The 18627-nt window shown below is 38.2% G+C and overlaps 1 protein-coding gene across 1 annotated transcript in view; it reads left to right on the forward strand.

Annotated features, from left to right (window-relative positions):
• Positions 1 to 5958: 5958 nt before the first annotated feature.
• Positions 5959 to 18627, forward strand: part of LOC117297427 (KN motif and ankyrin repeat domain-containing protein 1-like) — a 67247-nt gene continuing 54578 nt past the window's right edge. Inside the window, exon 1 of the mRNA XM_033780463.1 lies at positions 5959 to 6036. The gene's annotated coding sequence lies outside the window, so the exon portion shown is untranslated. The remainder of the gene's footprint in view (positions 6037 to 18627) is intronic.

Genomic DNA, 18627 nt, shown 5'->3' on the forward strand with positions numbered 1-18627 from the left:
TTAGGACGGGTTCAGTTCCGTATCTAAATAGGTAGGACGAATCGAACCCATCGTAAGTTAGGACGGGTTACTCGTCCTAACTCAAGTTAGGGTTAATCCTAGCGTTTCGTGAAATTGGCCGCAGTTCCTTTAAAGGCATTGGTTCCCAATCGTATTTGCCAGGCTTGTTGATCGCGTGCAAATGCAATTTAGACAAGGTTACAATAGTAGTCAAGGTGGTTCATGTAAATCACTTACTGTGTAATTAATATAATTTTAGAAGGTGAAGTTCAATTGAAGGTAAAGTTCAATCGAGTTTCCTCATGTTCAAGTCCTATGAATACTCAAAGTTTGTTTAGTAGAAATTGCTGTGGTTTTTTGCGCTTCCTTGCTAAGCACCCACTATACACATCAGGTGTTATTTTGGGCGGTAACCTTGCGGATGCCCTAAAGCAACAGTTTACATCCCAGTGCCAACAAATAAGGCTTGATATGAGTGGATTTGAAGAAAAGCAAATATTCTAAACTTATTATATGGCCATATTAGAATTGGCTGATACAAGTATGGCTACGGCTGTTGCTAAGGATTTCCTATACTTCAATGTATGATGATGCAAAGATCTAGCCATAGCCAAAGCTGTAGCCACTACAGCTGGACATGGCCTAAGGTATTTAAATCAATAATTATTTCAAAATGTCACTCAGTAAGACTTTAAGGAACACATTGCCTTGGATCAGTTGAGTTTGTCTTTGAAAAGCGTTTGTAACCTTTGTTATGAAATGCATATGGTTAGAAAGATGATTTAAAAGTAGAATACAATGATCCACACAAATTTGCCTCGAAATTGCGTGGTTTTCCTTTTACTTTGTGAACTAACATGGTCGACCATTTATGGGAGTAAAAAATTTGACTCCCATAATTGGTCGACCGTGTTAGTCGCAAGGTAACACTAAAAGGAAAACCACGCAATTCAGAGTGACAATTGTGTGGATCATTATATTCTACTTTTAAAGTGTCTTTCTAATCATATGTGTTTTATAACAAAAGGTTACAAACGCTTTTCAAAGACCAACTCGACCCGATCCAAGGCAACGTGTTCCTTTAATCAATAATGTTTTATATAGATGTCTGGAACTGGTTCCATTGGACTCAAGCTCTGGTGTTTTTGATCAGCAGCAGTGTTGTTTTCCTGTGTCACTCCGTGGAAAGATATTCTAAGAAGATGTTTTTGAGTGGCACAAGAAAAGTTTGCCTGAAATAAGATTTTTGTAATTCAAGAATGAAATTTTAGTAGTGCTTCTACATGCTTCCGGATTGGTCTCCATGTTTATTACAGTGTACTGCTCATCTTCAGGAGTAATTAGTTCTATTTTGAAATGAAATCATGACAGGAGAGGGCAAGATGTGGGTGTGGGTAAGGGATGAAGCGATGATTTAACAAAAACAATTAATTAATTACTAATACATGTAGCGTACACACCCTCTATAAGTCAGCGCTTGAGTGTTGGATAGCAGTAATTTCTGCTGACAGCTGTGACCTAGATCCTATGTTATCGGGAAGGGTCGTTTAGTCGCATGACAGCGAAGGGCTCAACAAGTCTTTGTTCAAAACCTCCACAATAGGAAGATCTTAGGGTGGTGATTGATCTGAAAATGTTGCACTCTCAAGAAAGTTTTGATGTTTGCACTTTTGAAATTTATGCGATCTAATGGCACTAGACTTCCTGACTGCAAGGCGCAGTTTTGATTTTTCTAAGAGGAAGTCAGCCATGCACCCTGGGGCATTTGTAAGTGCAATGGGATTATGAGAGTGATAAGAACCTTTCAAATTTGAGTTAACTCCGATCCACACTGAAATCCGTCAGCCTGAACCTGTACCCATAACTGGTTCAAGGCGAAAACTGTAGGATTTTAAGCAGTCTCTTCCATCCATGTTTGAAGTCAACAATGGTAAATCATAGTTATGTAGTAAGCGGCCATGATACTTTGTGTTTTGATAATATAACTTGGATTTTTTAGTGCACATCGTAGGAGCTAGATCAAGACACTTAAAGACAGTGGACACTATTGGTAATTGTCAAGGACCAGTCTTCTCACTTGCTGTATCTCAACATATGCACGAAATAACAAACCTGTGAAAATTTGAGCTCAATCGGTCATCGAAGTTGCGAGAAAATAATGAAAGAAAAAAACAACCTTGTCACACGAAATTGTGTGCTTTCTGATGCTTGATTTCGAGACCTTGGGTTCTAGATCTGAGGTCTCGAAATCAAATTCATGTAAAATTACTTCTTTCTCGAAAACTACTTCACTTCAGAGGGAGCCGTTTCTCACAATGTTTTATACTATCAACCTCTCCCCATTCCATGTTACCAAGTGAGGTTTTATGCTAATAATTATTTTTAGTAATTACCAATAGTGTCCACTGCCTTTAAGAAAGTCATTATCTCTGTTTGTCAGGCATACATAAACCAATTCCAAACTTTTTCCTACAAGGGAGCATACAACCTCCATCGCAATACTGATCAGCCCTCACATGGGACCATTTTTTACACCTCGGGTAAGAGAAGCAATTGATGATGGTCAAGTGTCTTGCTAAAGGACACAAATGTCATGACGAGGATTCGAACCCATCTCCAATGGGCCCTTCAAAACTTGAGTCAGATGCACTTGACCACTCAGCCAACAAAAACACAAGCACCTCAAGGTGGGAATTGAACCAACAGCCTTTATTCTATAGCTGGTGCCATCACTGCTAGACTTCCAAGCCTGCCCAATAATACAAGTCTTCAATTGAAATATCATTTATTGATTCCGGTGGGCAACCCAAAATGTCTCCCCAGACTCGTCCAATAAATTTCTGGCTCAATTGGCGACTTAAGATAAGCTTAGTTGAACCATCTAACCAGAAAGGATGCAACATGAGGTGGCAGTATTAAGAATCTGGTTTATGACCTGTCAACTGACCTTTCATGACCTGTCAACTGACCTCTATGGAAGGTGTCTGAACTTCTCGTCACAATTTTAACAACATAGATTCACTCCCTTCGAATTTATTTCACCTCTCCCCTTTTCTATTTCCGAGCGATCAGCTGTTGCCACGCAGATTCCTGGCTTTAAAACCCATGGCGCTTATTGGCTCAATATTAGTCCTTCAAGCGGACTCACAAAGCGCAGCCACCCACACCCACGGTGGCGAAACATTGCAACAAAATGAAAAGTGGCTGATTCATTGATCACACCCTTCAAATTGGGGCTTAGTAGAGATAAAATATGGCTATTTTGTTGACTATGTGTGCTGTCCTTAGGTTTAGAGTATAAGAAAGCCTAAAGTCATTGTCTGACAGGAGGTTTATTGGCTTTACTAGAGAGCAGACCAGGCCCAATTTCATGGCACTGATAACCGCAGAATTTGGGGGCTTTCCCTAAAGAACACAATTCCACAGGTCGTAAGTGCCACAGGTCGTAAGTGCTTTATTCCATAAAGCTGTTATACAGAAATTACTGCTTTTTAGCAAACTTATATGCTAGGTTAAAAATGTATGGGGCACCAGTCAAAATACCCTGTTCTACGACCTTACGAAGACCATGCCGATCACCGCGATCTCAAAAATGTATCGAGTCTGGACACAATCTCTGTAAAAATCAAGCAATAATGCAAATTAAAGACTGCACGCAACATTTTCATTTTAATACATTTATTTTGTACAACTGTACTGCTTCTACGTCAAAACTGTTGCTGACTCGCTGTCGCTACGATTACCTCTAGACCAATGTCGACCTAGTAGTGTTCTACTTCAAAATAGTTGCCGACGGTGCTGCAATCTCACCACGATGCTACCACACGGCTTGTGCGATAATGCCGTTCCCACTACAACTTTCCCCTGCTCGTTGTTGGCTATGACCCGGCTACGCTTATTTTGAACATGTTCAAAATAAGCCTGGGGACAGAAAGCAGCTTCCCGACCTAGAAGATCCCACCCCGACCAAACTACGCTCATGGAGATCCTCCGACGTTTGGTACACAATTGGTTAGCGATTGGCCACACTCTCTGCCACTTTTTCATTGTAGTGGAAGCGGCGTCTATGTGTTAATGGGGTATTACAAGGTTAACTTTGTAACCAGTTTCCCCAAGGAATGTTTTCCTGTGCTTAGCAAGTTTTCGTGCTTAAAGGCTTCATGAAATTGGGCCCAGGTCAGACTTTGGAGGATTATTGAAAAATTGTTTGGGTACATGGAGTATAAAAGACCAGTTTCGGCTAAATTGTGACAGGATCACATTGTTAATGACATGGTTATCGAACCCAAGTCACATTTGTCAGTAACTCAGACTCAACTTACAATTTTCTGTGACTCAGACTCGGCCATCTATACTTTGGTTACAATAATTAATGAGAAATAGACCTCACATTAATTTTTTTCTTTATTTACTTTTAAACTGTTAGTGTACATCTGTCAGGTTTGATGATTTTTTTCAAAATAAGTTAATCTTGTGACTCGAACTTGACCATTGTGACTTGTGACTCAGACTTAAGTTGATTCACTCAGACTGAACATTGAGGCTACTCATCAGACTCGTGCACTGAGGACTCAAATACAAGAGTGGTGAAGAAACTCAAATGACTTGCGACTTGGACTCCAGCCCAACTGACTCCAGAATTGGACATAACCTTTGTGACTCAAGACAAGGACTCAGAATCAACCTGAGTGACTTGGCCATTTCACTCAGACCCAACACTGAAGCAACTGATCAAACTTGAGGATTTAGGACTCGGTTAAAAGAGTAATGAAGCAACTCAAATGACTTGAGACATTGACTCGTACTTGACCTATCAGATTCTGGACTTGGACTCAACCCTTGTGACTCTTGACTAGGACTTGTACTCAAAATTGAGGCCACTCATTAGACTCGAGGATTGAGGGCATAACTGCAATGAGTAATGAAGTAAACTCAAATGACTTGGGACTCGGACTTGACCCAAACACATTCCGAACCTGGACTCGACTAGGACTTGGACTCAACATTGAGCCCACTCATTAAACTCAAGGATTGAGGACGCTAATAAAATAGTATTGAAGAAACCCCAAGAGTGAAGCCTGTGAGGCAAACTGAACATACACAAGACATGATACAAGGAACTTTAAAATCACTTGGAAGCACATGATCGAGAACATTACCATGAGCCTTGGGGATTGCTTCATTCCGGACCTGGACTCGACTAGGACTTGGACTCAACATTGAGGCCACTCATTAAACTCTGATCAAGGATTGAGGACGTTAATAAAATAGTAATGAAGAAACCCCAAGAGTGAAGCCTGTGAGGCAAACTGAACATACACAAGACATGATACAAGGAACTTTAAAATCACTTGGAAGCACATGATCAAGAACATTACCATGAGCCTTGGGGATTGCTTCATTCCGGACCTGGACTCGACTAGGACTTGGTCTCAACATTGAGGCCACTCATTAAACTCTGATCAAGGATTGAGGACGCTAATAAAATAGTAATGAAGAAACCCCAAGAGTGAAGCCTGTGAGGCAAACTGAACATACACAAGACATGATACAAGGAACTTTACAATCACTTGGAAGCACATGATCAAGAACATTACTATGGGCCTTGGGGATTGCTTCGAGCGTCTCAATTACATCAATCAATTTATGCTGTCATTTTGGCTTAGGTTCAGGACCTACGTCATTAAGTTTGACGTGTTGGAAGTCAATACGTGTATCTGTTGTATTGGAAAATATCGTGCGGGGGATTTAAGGGGGGGAAGGGATTACGCATGCTAGTGAGGACTTCCCTGTTACACTGTAACTTCACACGTATGTACGCATTATAGGACATTGGATAGGCTTTTATATACAGTGCATGGTACCGACTGGTAGGGTTGATAAAATTGCTTGCTTACATTTTCATTTTTCGTCTAAAAGTTAGTTTGGATGTTCTGTGTCTTTACAGGTGTTTATGATCTGAAGCTTTAAATTCATGTTGTGCTTCAAAACTCAGGATAAGGAATTCAAGTTTGATTTGTGAAAATTGACTGAAAGGTAAGTTGTTTAAAACTAGTGTTTCTGGTTTCATTTCTCCCATTGTTTTTCTTTATCAAAGGTGTGCAGTAACTATTTAAAGATTTTTATTAGTTGTGTTTTGGACAAATTTACGTTATTTTTTTTTTTGTCAAAAGAGTTTTATTTTGGAAAAGTTATCACAGTATTTTCACAATTATCATCATAAAGACATATTTTGAGCATCTGATAAAAATGAATGAAAGTTTACCAAGTCAGTATAAACACTGCAGTTTATTAATTGACATCCCTAAAATTGTAAAATTTGATGAGATCCCTTGTTATTCAGCAGTCATCTGACTGCCCCCCCCCCCCGATCAAAGATATTTACAAAGTAAGGATACGGTCAGCATTAGGTCTTTATGCTAAGTTGGTAGAGCTGGCTCGTCATTCCAGGGTTCAATTCAGACTAAAATAATTTTCTTGTCAATTTCCTCTTTGTTCACACAAAATTAGCAATAATTTCTTAACAATTCAAGGAGAAATGTAAAGCTAAAGTTGTGAAAACAATTCACAGTTAAAAAATGTGCTATACATGTATGTGTGTTTTAAAGGCACTGGACATCATTAGTAATTACTCAAAATATTTGTTAGCATAACAACTTACTTGGTAACGAGCAACGGAGAGCTGTTGGTAGTATAAAACATTGTAAAAAATGGCTCCCACTGAAGTATTGTAGTTTTTTGAGAAAGAAGTAATTTTCCACTAAAATATTTGAATTTGATTTCGAGGCATCAGAATTAGATTTTGAGGTCTTGATTTTGAGGTCTTGAAAGCATCTGAAAGCACACAACTTAGTGTGCAAGGATACACCATGGAGAAGACTGGTCTTTGACAATTACCAAAGGTGTCCAGTGTCTTTAAGAAAAGTACATCACAAATAGATAATAATATACACAATAACAAAGAGAGGTTCATAAAAAAACAGGACGAGTCAACGAGGTTTTAAAAATTATCTGATAAAACTACTGTTAGAGCTATGGATGGCTCTGGATATCTCTTATTATTAATCTAGGCCAGAATGTCGGGAAGAAATATGCCACAAATTTCTAGACTGAGCTTCAATAAGACGTAGTATTATTATTAGTGTGCACATGAATTCCTACCAGACATGGAATCTATCATGGAATGCTGCAAGACTTCAAGGAATTTATTGATGGGATAAAAGACTGTGCAGTCTCAGCGCAGATGTGTTTTGGGAAAACAGTTTGGTTTGTTTTTCCTTCAAACAAATTGAATCATAATATTTTGTGGGGTGTGTCGCACTTTTTGAAAAGGGGCATTGGTACATGTGCTTTGTATTATAGTAGATTACAACAGATTTGGTCCATTTTGCAGATAAGGCACTTGTGTGCTTCATCTAGATATTTCGATCTGTGCATTTTAAAAGCACTAATGATTCAGAAAAGGATATACAGTCCCATAAACATGTCCACATATAGTTTTAGAAGTTCTCCAAATTGTTGGAAGGGGCATTTGGTACATGTGCTTTGTATTATAGCAGATTATATTAGGCTTGGTCCATTTTGTTGATGTATTGTTTTTATGTTATGATAAATGGTAGGTGTCAGACAGGGTTCTCTTTTAGGGCATCATGATGCTATCACTAGAGGGCTGTGCGTAAACATCGACAGTTTGTTTTTCTCTGAGTGGCAAATTATGTTCCTTATCGTCAATGGATCTATTGCCGCTTCATCTGGAACAGACCCTGAGCATGGGGTAGCCATCTTGTTTTCTTTCATATCCAACCTTCATTTAAACAAAAACAAGACTAGATAGATGTTTTCGCATCAGGAATAAATAATGTAATTTTTTTGTTTACCCTTATGTGTATTAAGCTCTGTATGGACTGTAGGCCTACTTCCCGAGTTCTGTGAAGAAAACTCCATAGGCAATATTGAGTGCTTAATTATACATATTGGTGTAAGGGTAAAAACAAATTATATTCAAACCAAGGCTGGAAGAACTAAAATTGTTTTGCCGCCCATTTGTGTACTCGTAATTGGTAATCGTAATTGCAGGAACATGACAAATTCGTGTGCTAGGGCTCAAATTTTGAGAGAAAATCAAATAGACACAAGACCTTAGGTCACCAGATTCGAAAGGCGAGAAACAAAACTTGCTAAAACAGTTTGACATGTACACATGACTGCTTTTATATGAACGACGAACGGAGAGGAGATTTGTCTCATTTGCCTTAATGGTATTAAGTATAGCCCCACCTGATTACTCAAAGAATTGAAAGGAAATTTATCAGACTCAACAGTTGAACGGAATTTGTTTCTGTTATTCAGTTGAAAAACACAAGACAGTCAGACATGCTCGGTCAGGTCATAAGTTTGCTGGCCTGACACTAAAACCACTGGCCTCGGGCATGTGGTCCGGTGTATTAATTGAGCGCTGATGAGCATGGTCAAGTTCTATTTATGTCGTTGTTAATTTGTGACATGGAAATCAGATGCAGTATTTACACTCAACCCAAAATGTAGAACTTGCCCTCATTTCTGACATAGACATCCATAAACACAAGGGGGTTAAAGAAAGAAATCTTGCAATAACATGAAAAGACGTTTCCAAGGAAGGACCATTACTTCTTCTGCAACCTCCAGCAAACGTTGAAATTAGACCGGGTTTCCTGCCCCAAGTCGCCAGAATCTGACTGGAAATTTCTGAGGCTAATCCGATAAAGGACAGTGACATCCTGGCTTTAATCCGGTTAAGCTCCGAAGAAAAGTTAGAAAATAAACGCAATTAATTGCGGCAAAAAGGAGTGCACGGATGTTTGGAATTTCTCGCAGATACGTTCTTATTGGTGTACTCTGGGGACGAAACAAGTCTGGCAAAAATTAAATTTGCTGCTTCGAGGGAAGGCACCAATCAGTCTGTGTGTTTTCCTTGAAGCGTTTCAATCTTTGAGTAAATAGAGATTCATGTCAGTGAAAGAAACATTGACATCATCTGTAGTGGACTTTCTTCAATATTTTTGTTGAAAAAAAGTGAGCAATCTAAAATTTCTAAAAGTTGCCTTTTGGCACAACATGTAAACACTGTACACATTTTTTGCCTTGAAAGTTAAAATTCTAGAAAGCACATTGATACTCCTGGACATGTGCTACATTTATTAGAGTTTTCATGGACTGCCTTGTGACATCAAATATTAAAATAAGAGCTACAGAGACTGGACTTCCTGCGGGCACAATTTGTACACAGCTCAATGGGAGACTTACATAAAATCTTATGTTTTATGGAGATTGCAGTTGTCTGTTTTATCATCTTTTGATATGAAGAAAGTGGGCACATCTTAAAACTTGTTCAGCTTAGCATATTGGATATTTGTAATCAAGTCATACAGAAACTGGTCCCCTCTCATTCTTTTTATTTATTATCTTGTGATATATCGAACTCTATGCAGTTTAGGGTGACTATGCTTCCCTTGATCAAAGGTATTGATACGCCTCGCTGCCCTAGGTAACGAGCCTTGTGAACTTGGGTCAATTGAACAAACAGAGGAACTCAATTTTGATTTCAGTCAGTAGAACAAAACAATTTTACTTGTGTTTTGTCTTGAATGGTGTTGGTCACACATACTGTATGTAGAGAATAGAATAACGTTGCTAAGCTTTCTTAATGGTGTTTTAGATTTGTACGCCTGACAGCAAGCTTTCTTAATGGTGTTTTAGATTTGTACGCCTGACAGCAAGTTGTCAGCACAGGGATCTGATAGGGCTTAACTTTCTCTCAAACTTGAACGAGAGCCAACAACATTTTCATGTTTCCAATTAACTTTTAAGAGCAACCTCGGTAACCCTTGAAGAATGTTACCCCAGGAAAAGTTTGAAAGTAAAAGGAAAGAAAAAAAGAAGGAGAAAAAGTCAAGCGGACTCCGGTAGGAACCGGTTGGAAATGACCTACTAATTTATCCAGGATGGGCGTGCAAGGAGACGGTATTCCCTACAGGATGTTAGTTCTTGCCGGCTACCATTATCGGAGGAAGACGGTCTCCTCCACAAGCCACCTTGAGGATCTGTGAGACACCATGGAAGCCCAGTGAATAAGTCGTTGTAATTAGTGAATGTTTCCTCCAGTGACTTTATGTAGTGTGTGACACTGACGGGGGTACCTGGCAAACCTCATTCCCAGGGTGACAGAGGAGTGTGTGCCTCGCCACAACTTTCAGTATGAATTTCCTTGTACACGTACATCATGTTCCTCTGAAACTTTTTGTTAAACTATGTGGGTTTTTATTTCCCAAACTCCAGTTGTGGCAGAGGAAATTATGGAACTTGCCAAGATTCTGTCAGATTGTAGTAAGATTAATGAGCTTGGCATTTGAAGATATTGACTGTAGCGATACGCCATAAGAAGACTGACTCTAGTCTAATGTTATATGCCACTCACAGTTTGGGCTTTAACTTCAGTGACTTGTCAGCAGGACCAGTTAGCATGTCATTTCCCTAGTCCACCAGCTTTTTCACATGTCTATATTTCAAATGAAACAAAGGTGCTTTTTAATACTGCACTAGCCAGACGGAGCGTTTGAAGTGAATTTTGACTGATCCACGGGTGTTTTAAAGGCAGTGGACACTTGGTAATTACTCAAAATAATTATTAGCACAAAACCTATACTGTGTGTGTTGAACTTTTGCCAAATAAAATGTTTCCAAGTGATTTTGATATTTAAGGAATAGACAGGAGATATACACCTCCGTAACTGTCTATTTCTTACCTTAACGGTTTTACATGTAAACAATGAAGTGTTGCATAAACACTCTCAACCTCCATGGTCCTTTTAAAGGTCATCGTTTCACACCTGGGTGAGGGGTGAAACCATAGTATGATGCAACTTGCTCTTATATTGGGGCAAAGGTATGATGTAGGAATGGTAATGCAGGAAAACAAGGTACTTAAAATAGCCACATTACTTTAAAGTGAAATGTTTCTCAAAAAGCTTTATACTTTAAAAAGCTGCTGTATGCTTCTTGGTTTTAAGAGTGATATCAAATGTCTTCCCTTTAAAACACAATGGTGTATAAGGATAAAACCAGTATTCTGCAAAATTAACAACAGTGACCATGCTATTCAGTGAAATGTAGACAAGTTTGTTGCAAAATTTGCTTTTGTTTTAACAAATGTAAACTTTAGAATCTGAATGACTTTATCTTTAATAATAACTTGGGCACTTAGTCCTCCATCAGAAGAAGGAAAAAACTAACTGTTTTCATTTGATTTTAATAAAACAAGTTACCATTGGAGATTACTGGTTTATTTCCTTTTGCTAGTGCTCTGTTTTGTAAAAGCATGGAGGTTTGAAAAATCGTCTCCAGCAATGTTGTTATGACAAGGTATAAATGCAACAGCAAGTCATCAATGGTCTATCCATAAAGTGTGTGTATATAAATCGCAAGTCTATATAATTGGACCTCGGACGGAAATTTGTTTTTCTTGTCCTCCTGCTGTTTGTTTCCATTGGCGAAGTAGAGTGACAGACAATTTGGTCTGGACTGTTTGTAGTCATCAATGTCTCATGGTTGGGCATCATAAATAAATTCAGGAGATGATTTCAGACTGGGCCTTGATCATAACATGAAGTTATTATGATGAATAGGCCCCTATTTATTTCTGGTAATGAAGCCCCTTTTTATTTCTGGTAATGAAGCCAATGATGCTTCCTAATCACTGTAGCTTGCAAGTCTGAGGAAATCTGTGAACTAAAGTGCTTGCTGTGCATGTGAACCCGAAACACCAGAGCTCTATACTGGGATAAGTGTTATGGGTTCTTGTACACAGTACCTATGGCTTAATGTCCCATCATTATTGAGAGTACGTTCAAAGCTGCCCACACTTTCCGATCGTTTGAGATCTTATTTAGTACAAGACGTTTACCAAAATAGCCTTGTAATTGTCTTTATCCGTAAAGCTTTCTATATGTGACGATTTATAAATAATTGTATTCATAACGAACGAGTCCGGACTAAGGTCTGTACAATTATTGTGCAACTTCCTCAATAGGGAGGAAACACTTCAGACATATGAGATCGAGATAAGGTTTATTGACTCGTATTACTTTTCGTGATAACTTTTCAAAGACCAGTCTTCTCACTTGGTTTATCCCAACATATGCATAAAATAGCAAATCTGTGAAAATTTGGGCTAAATGTGGTTATCAAATTTAAACAATAATAGTAATAAGACATGTAATGTGCCACAACCACCCTGCTGGGTGTTCAAGGCGCAGAAAACAATTAAAGGTGCAAGAAAACAATTAAAGAAAAAAACCTGTTGTTTCGTAGAACTGTGTGCTTTCACATGCCTGAGTAAGGCTTCATGCCTAAAGCCTTTCTCAGATTCAAATCTGTTAGTGAAAAACTACCTCTTTATAAAATCTACAATTGTTTGATCAAAGGGTACATTTCAGATTCCTATATATTGGTCTCACATGTAACATAAGCTCTGTTGTAAAATAAGGGAAATTTTGAGACGCCTGCCAGGTGTGATGCACTGATACAAGAACTGTTGTTATTTTGTAAATCCTTTAGTCTCTAGGGCTAGAGACCATTCATTTCTATGAAATCATCACCAAATGCCCAGATATGACTAAACTTGTTCATTAGTTGACTCGGCTGTTATCACATAAATATGTGGGTTTGTTATATTGGAAAATGTTAATTTGGTACATGACCTTTTATTTGACCTCTTGCTCTTGTTTGAGCATAAGTGGGTCAAATCTTGAGGCCCCACTATTGGCTGGCATTTGGTTCAAGCCATGCTTGTGGCCTCTATTTTCTTTAAAGGGTTACATTGTTTGAGTGAATAACCAACTCTTCCTCAACTGATGCTGTCTGTAAGTCTATTTAGGATGATACAATTGTCAGTCAAACTCTTTTTAGAAAAACATATAGGAATGTTAATTTATCTGCAAAGTGACAATCATTGAACCAGTGCATGTGTGCAATGGAGTGATTTATATTGAAAATTCAGCTACATCACTGAAGAGGGAACGAGTTGTTCGCATTTCCTGGCTCTGAAAGCAGTGCCACAACAGTCATGTTCAATATCATGTTCCAGTGTATACTTTCTCAATTACAATGATCAATACAAATGTCATGGAAGTGCACATTACCCGTACTCGTTACAACCTGGCTTTTTAATTGAATAAAAGGCGTGAATAAATTGTACATTTCCTACAACTTTAAGCCGAATTATTCCCTGATGTGTCAAAAGAAGAAAAAAGAGGGAACCGTAAGAGTGTACCGGTAGATATTAATTGTGTACCTTGTGTACACTGTTGACAAATATATACAGTTTGATGCATCATTTAATTACGGAAGAGTAAATCATTCCCATCCTGTAGGTTTCTATTATGAACACAATGTGCAATCAAGCCGTTGAAGTTTCTTCAAATTAGCGGGGTCGAATTGTAGTGACAATAATGAAAACAATATGGTTTTGAGTAATTTCATGGTAAGGTATCAATGTTTCAGTTTGTGGTGACTCCTACTTGTGGTGTAGATTTGTTCTAGAGAACTTATCTTGCTGTTTATGCTACTACTGCAGAGTACATCTTGGAATTTGGGAGACTACTTTAAGATTGTTTTGTTTTGTCCAGAGTTTTCACATGTTTATAAACATACACTTGCTTATATTGATCATTGCAACTACATGTAGTTGCGAGCTTTATTTTAATGTCTGGTCATATTTAAATGACTTGCCTAGTCAAAAGATACCACTTAAATTTGAATTCCTCAGACTGTAGAGACTTTTGCTGTGTCAAATGGTTCGGGGGAATATTTTGTGAGCAAACCCTGGTACTATTGTTTCATACACAATCATTCTAATTTGTGTATGGATAGGTGTTTGCTGTCTCTTACATAACTACGTAAAGCTTTAAAAAGTGATATATTTTTCCATCACCGCAGTACTTTGAAGTAAAATATTTCTCAAAATTATTTATACCGTCGAAAGCTGCTGTAGGCCTCTAACCAATAGTTTTTATTGTCATTAATTTTTAAACAGAGTGACTACCAAACCTATCCCTTTAAGAGACCTTTCCCGACAAGCATTCTAGTTTGCTTCCCTTAAACAAAATTCTTGCAAGTCAGTGATGCTTAAATTCAGGACAACGATGGCATTTATTAGCGATCGATCTCAATGACATTTGACTTTAAAAGAGTTTGGGAAACCGGAAAGAGAATCTTGGCAGAGACCTGCAACTTTATATTAAATAGTTACCTTGGGAACTCCCACAGGGCTCCCTAATATCCCACAGAGGAATTACCTAACAGATCCCTGCACGGGATTCCGCTACACCGAGGGTTTCTACGACAGACACGCAGAGACCCAGAAACGGGGAGAAAAATGGTTGGTGAGATTACACATTGGCCACGTGCCGCGGAAATTCTTTAGAATACATGTATGAAATATGATCGTGGCGCAAATTATCTGTACACTGGAGGAGATGTGTGGCTGTGAATATAACTTTATCTGCTTAAGTTTCATCATGCTGGTTTGATATGTAATTTGATGCTACTTAAGTTGTCTGGGTTATTTGTGTCGTTGGTTTGCGAGAGACTCAGATGTTGTGAATAAGATGTTTGTTGTCTGCTAGTAGTTCAAGAAGTCAATGTTTAAAAGTGTTTGCATGTACATGTACGTAGATGCATATTCAATCATCGCGAATGAAGAATGTGCAAAACATATGGTACACTCTTATGACATTTTCTTTTATGGTATTTGAGAAGCACACAGATAATGACCTTTTGTCGATAATTCTGATATATTTAGAGAATCTTTCCTGGATTCTTTTCTCACTTTTCAAACCCAAACCCTATATCCCAATAAGCATGGCTGTTACCAGTCAAAGAATATATATAAAACTATTTGTGAGATCTTGTGAGATCAGAGTGACTCATTACCATCTTTTGATTTGACTGCTGGACTGTGTATAAAGCTTGGTTAGAGCCTTTTTTCTTCATTGCATCTGAGGAAGTAGTTGATGCTTTGAAACCAAGTTATGCAGATATTTCTTACTTATTAAAGTGGTACAATGTTACTTTCAAATGCCTGTTTGTGAGTTTAAGCGAACCTTGAATCTTCAATAGTTTGCCAAACATACTCATACCCCCTCACTGACGCCAAATTTATACACTTGCACTTGAGAACTTCAACCATTTATCACTAGTCATATTTTGTTCTTGATATTCTAAATTTCAGATAAATTTACAAACTTCTGCACAAAATACAAAAAGTAATAAAAACGTGTCCATATACCTACTGCGTCAAAAATTTCTCTAGCATGACTGTTACTAAATTGTTGCGTTTCATCATTATGGGTCAACTACCAAAACAAGTCAAAAGGCATTCCTAAGTTGTCAGAAACTCCCATAAAAGGGAAACATTTTTTTTGAAGAACGTGGCATTTAAAAAACCCTGTCCAGCACATGCCTGAAGAGGCCATTAGGAATACACGTGCAGCTCCAGACAAAAATTAACTGTCACTAAAAATAATTGAGTGATTGTGACCAATTTTTTCCCCTTCTTGCCAGCTGCCATTTGCGATTAATTGGGAGAGTGTGTAGACTCATCAGTCAAGAAGAGGAAATATTTCATTTTGTTAAAGGGAGAGGAATCTGTATTTGTGCAGTGATTTCAATCATTTTGTTTTTATGACTTTTTATAACATAGTTGCTTCGTAAACAATTCGGAAGGTAGTACATTCTGCTCTTACCAACATGGCTCCAAGTGGATGATACCCATGCCTACATCCTAATGGACTGTGAAGGGGATAACCCTGTTACAGCCCCAAGAGTAGGTCTTGAGTCTTGAATAGGGTGATCCCTTTGCAGCACAAATTTGGCTAAACTGGGATGTTGCAGCGTGGCGTCACAGCCGTAAGGTGCAAGTGAAGAAAGAAAATAAACAAGTTTGTGGGGACAAAAAGCACAAGAAGTTGAAAAACTCCAACAAAACTATGGTGCAGGTTAAAAATCTTGACTGTAACAATGTGCCCCAGGTGTACAGTCGATTCTGTCTGGCCTTATCTCATAACCAAAATAAATTTAAAAGAATGCTTAAAACCAGTGAAAGAAAGAATGTTTAAAACCAGTGTCACCCTTCCTTAACAAAAGTTGTGAACAATGATCTGAAGGATATTAAGTTTATATCTACTGCCCTCACTGCTTTAAATGACAAATTGTTTTTAAAAGGTTCAGTCCTTTCATTTCATTAAAAAACATTATTATTCTAACAGTAAGCAAATTTGCGTGCTTACTGTAGCGGAAAAATTGCTTGAGCCTTAGCATATTTCACAGGTTACCTGAAAAATTGGGCAGCCATATTGCATGTTTACCGTGGATTTACATTGTGACATTTATTTTCTTGCGGTAAGCACCGGAAGGTTAGCATGCCTTTTCGTGTGCTTACGGTTAGCAGCGCTATGAAATAGAAATTGCACAGTAAGCACAAAATCGACCGCTAAGCAGCGCTATGAAACTGGGCCCAGGTTGTAAAGCCAAGTCATGAAAAACATCCAAACAAGTCTTCTACTACTACTGGTACCCTTAATTCTGACAGTTTAACACCATGCACGACACTACGCTGTGAACCTAGCCTAGGACTCCTGCTGGAGAAGGCTTGGTCCATACAGTTACAAATTATGACAGAAACCTGACCTTTATCCACATGCTCTTTTATATCACAATTTTTGTTGATATCCCTTCATTTATGACACAATGAATAATTTCCTTGTCAATTTTCTCCAATTGTATTGGCCACACTGGGGAGCCAATTGATATTAAAAGCTCCTAGAATTCCTGTGGTTTGTGGAATGGTAGGGAAGGTAGGTTTAATTCAGCTGGCCCACTAAACCTGACATAATCCGTGGGTCACTGAACTGGTGGTCAGCCAAGACTGAGAAATCTGTGTGAGGTGTGCCTGGAATATCTCTCTTAAAGGGAAGGTTTAAATCTAAATCTATGTGGGTTCTCATCAAAGCCTGTTCAGCATCTAGGTGAGGAACGGTGTGCAGTGCTTTCAGTAGTGAAGAAACCTGACCATACATTTGGTAATCACTCTTAAAAATTTTTGGCAATAAAAATTTACTGCAGCTTTTGATACAAAAGTATCATTTCACTTTGGAGTAATGTGGTTTTAAACAAAAAGATATCAAATTTGAATCTGAGAAGCATTTTCTGTCAGAAGTTTTTCTCAGATTGTGTAGTCCAAGTTTTCTTCCTGCATGGACATATTTGCTTCGGATTCGGCAATATCTCAAAAACCTTTTGGAAATAAAAAATTACAGGTTAGTTTTACTGTATATATCTGCATTTAGGATAGAATTCAACAATGGTTTGGTAAAAAAAAAAAATATATACATTCCCTTGTATGTGAGTGAAATCTGGATAAAAACATTGCTACCAAAACCTTTGTTTCTCAAGCTCCAGGGCTTCATGCAGCCACATTTTTTGAATGTGCGCCCTTGTGAATAAGCCTTTTTGAGGTATCGCGGACATTATGGGAGTGTTCTGTTGGGTTTGGGTGTACATGTATACATACAAATTTACCCAAACCTTATAGTAGCATCGTGTCTGCCATATCTCAAAAAGGCTTATGCCTTAATGTCTGAGTATTAGGTGCTGTAATTATGTGGAGAATGAAACAGGATAAGGAAATGTGATTTTGTTTCGTGTAGACATTAAAACAGTGTGCGTGGGACACCAACTTGTCCCCCAACAGGTTTTCAAGACTTGCCTGCTTTATGAAAAGTTTACCTACACCTTTGATATTAGTGTTAAACACACAAGGGGTACTCAAGAAAGGTTGCGGCTGACGTAACATTAACAGATGTTATACAAATACAGGAAGAGCCATGGTTTGTAGTAAATCGTGAAGGAATTTCCTTCGTGTGGTGAGCTGTCCATCAAATACACAACTATTACTCATCATAAGTCAAATTATATCAAAGACAGCCATATGCGTTCTTCCTGAGATCGTAAGATCCAGCTTGCCCTATTTATAAAACCATGTTATCTGCTTGTGATTGAATAAGAGAAAATATGGTGTTTTTTTATTGAAAGTGATGGCTGTTCCGATGTATATCTGCATTCAGTAGGAAGAGGTTTCTCATTCCCTTGGGCATATGTGAGTCTTGATTGTTTGCAACAGATGTAACTTTAAAAGGGATTTTACTCTTTTACTGGCTTATTTAAAGTATATAAACAATATTGTTATATATTTGTAGTACAAATGCTGAGTGCTTTTCTGAGTCTTGCGCTGGTGAACAAAAATCCATTGTGTCCGATAACTTGTGTTTTGCACGCATTAGTGAGTGATGCATTCAAATGATGATCTGGGAGTCTGTGCTGTAATCAAGAGCTATATTTTTTTTTGAATTTATGGGTCCAAGTTATCACCAACTCAGACCCTCGAGTGACTTTGAACTGATATTGTTTGATAGATGAGCTACATACATCTGGTCATCTGCATGCAACTCATCGAAAAACAAGACCGGCATTCAGCGAATAATCGGGGACTTAATTCAAACAGAAAGGAAGAACCATTACCAGGCAGAAATTGTG

Source organism: Asterias rubens, chromosome 12 (assembly GCF_902459465.1).
Source record: "Asterias rubens chromosome 12, eAstRub1.3, whole genome shotgun sequence".
NCBI lineage: Eukaryota > Metazoa > Echinodermata > Asteroidea > Forcipulatida > Asteriidae > Asterias > Asterias rubens.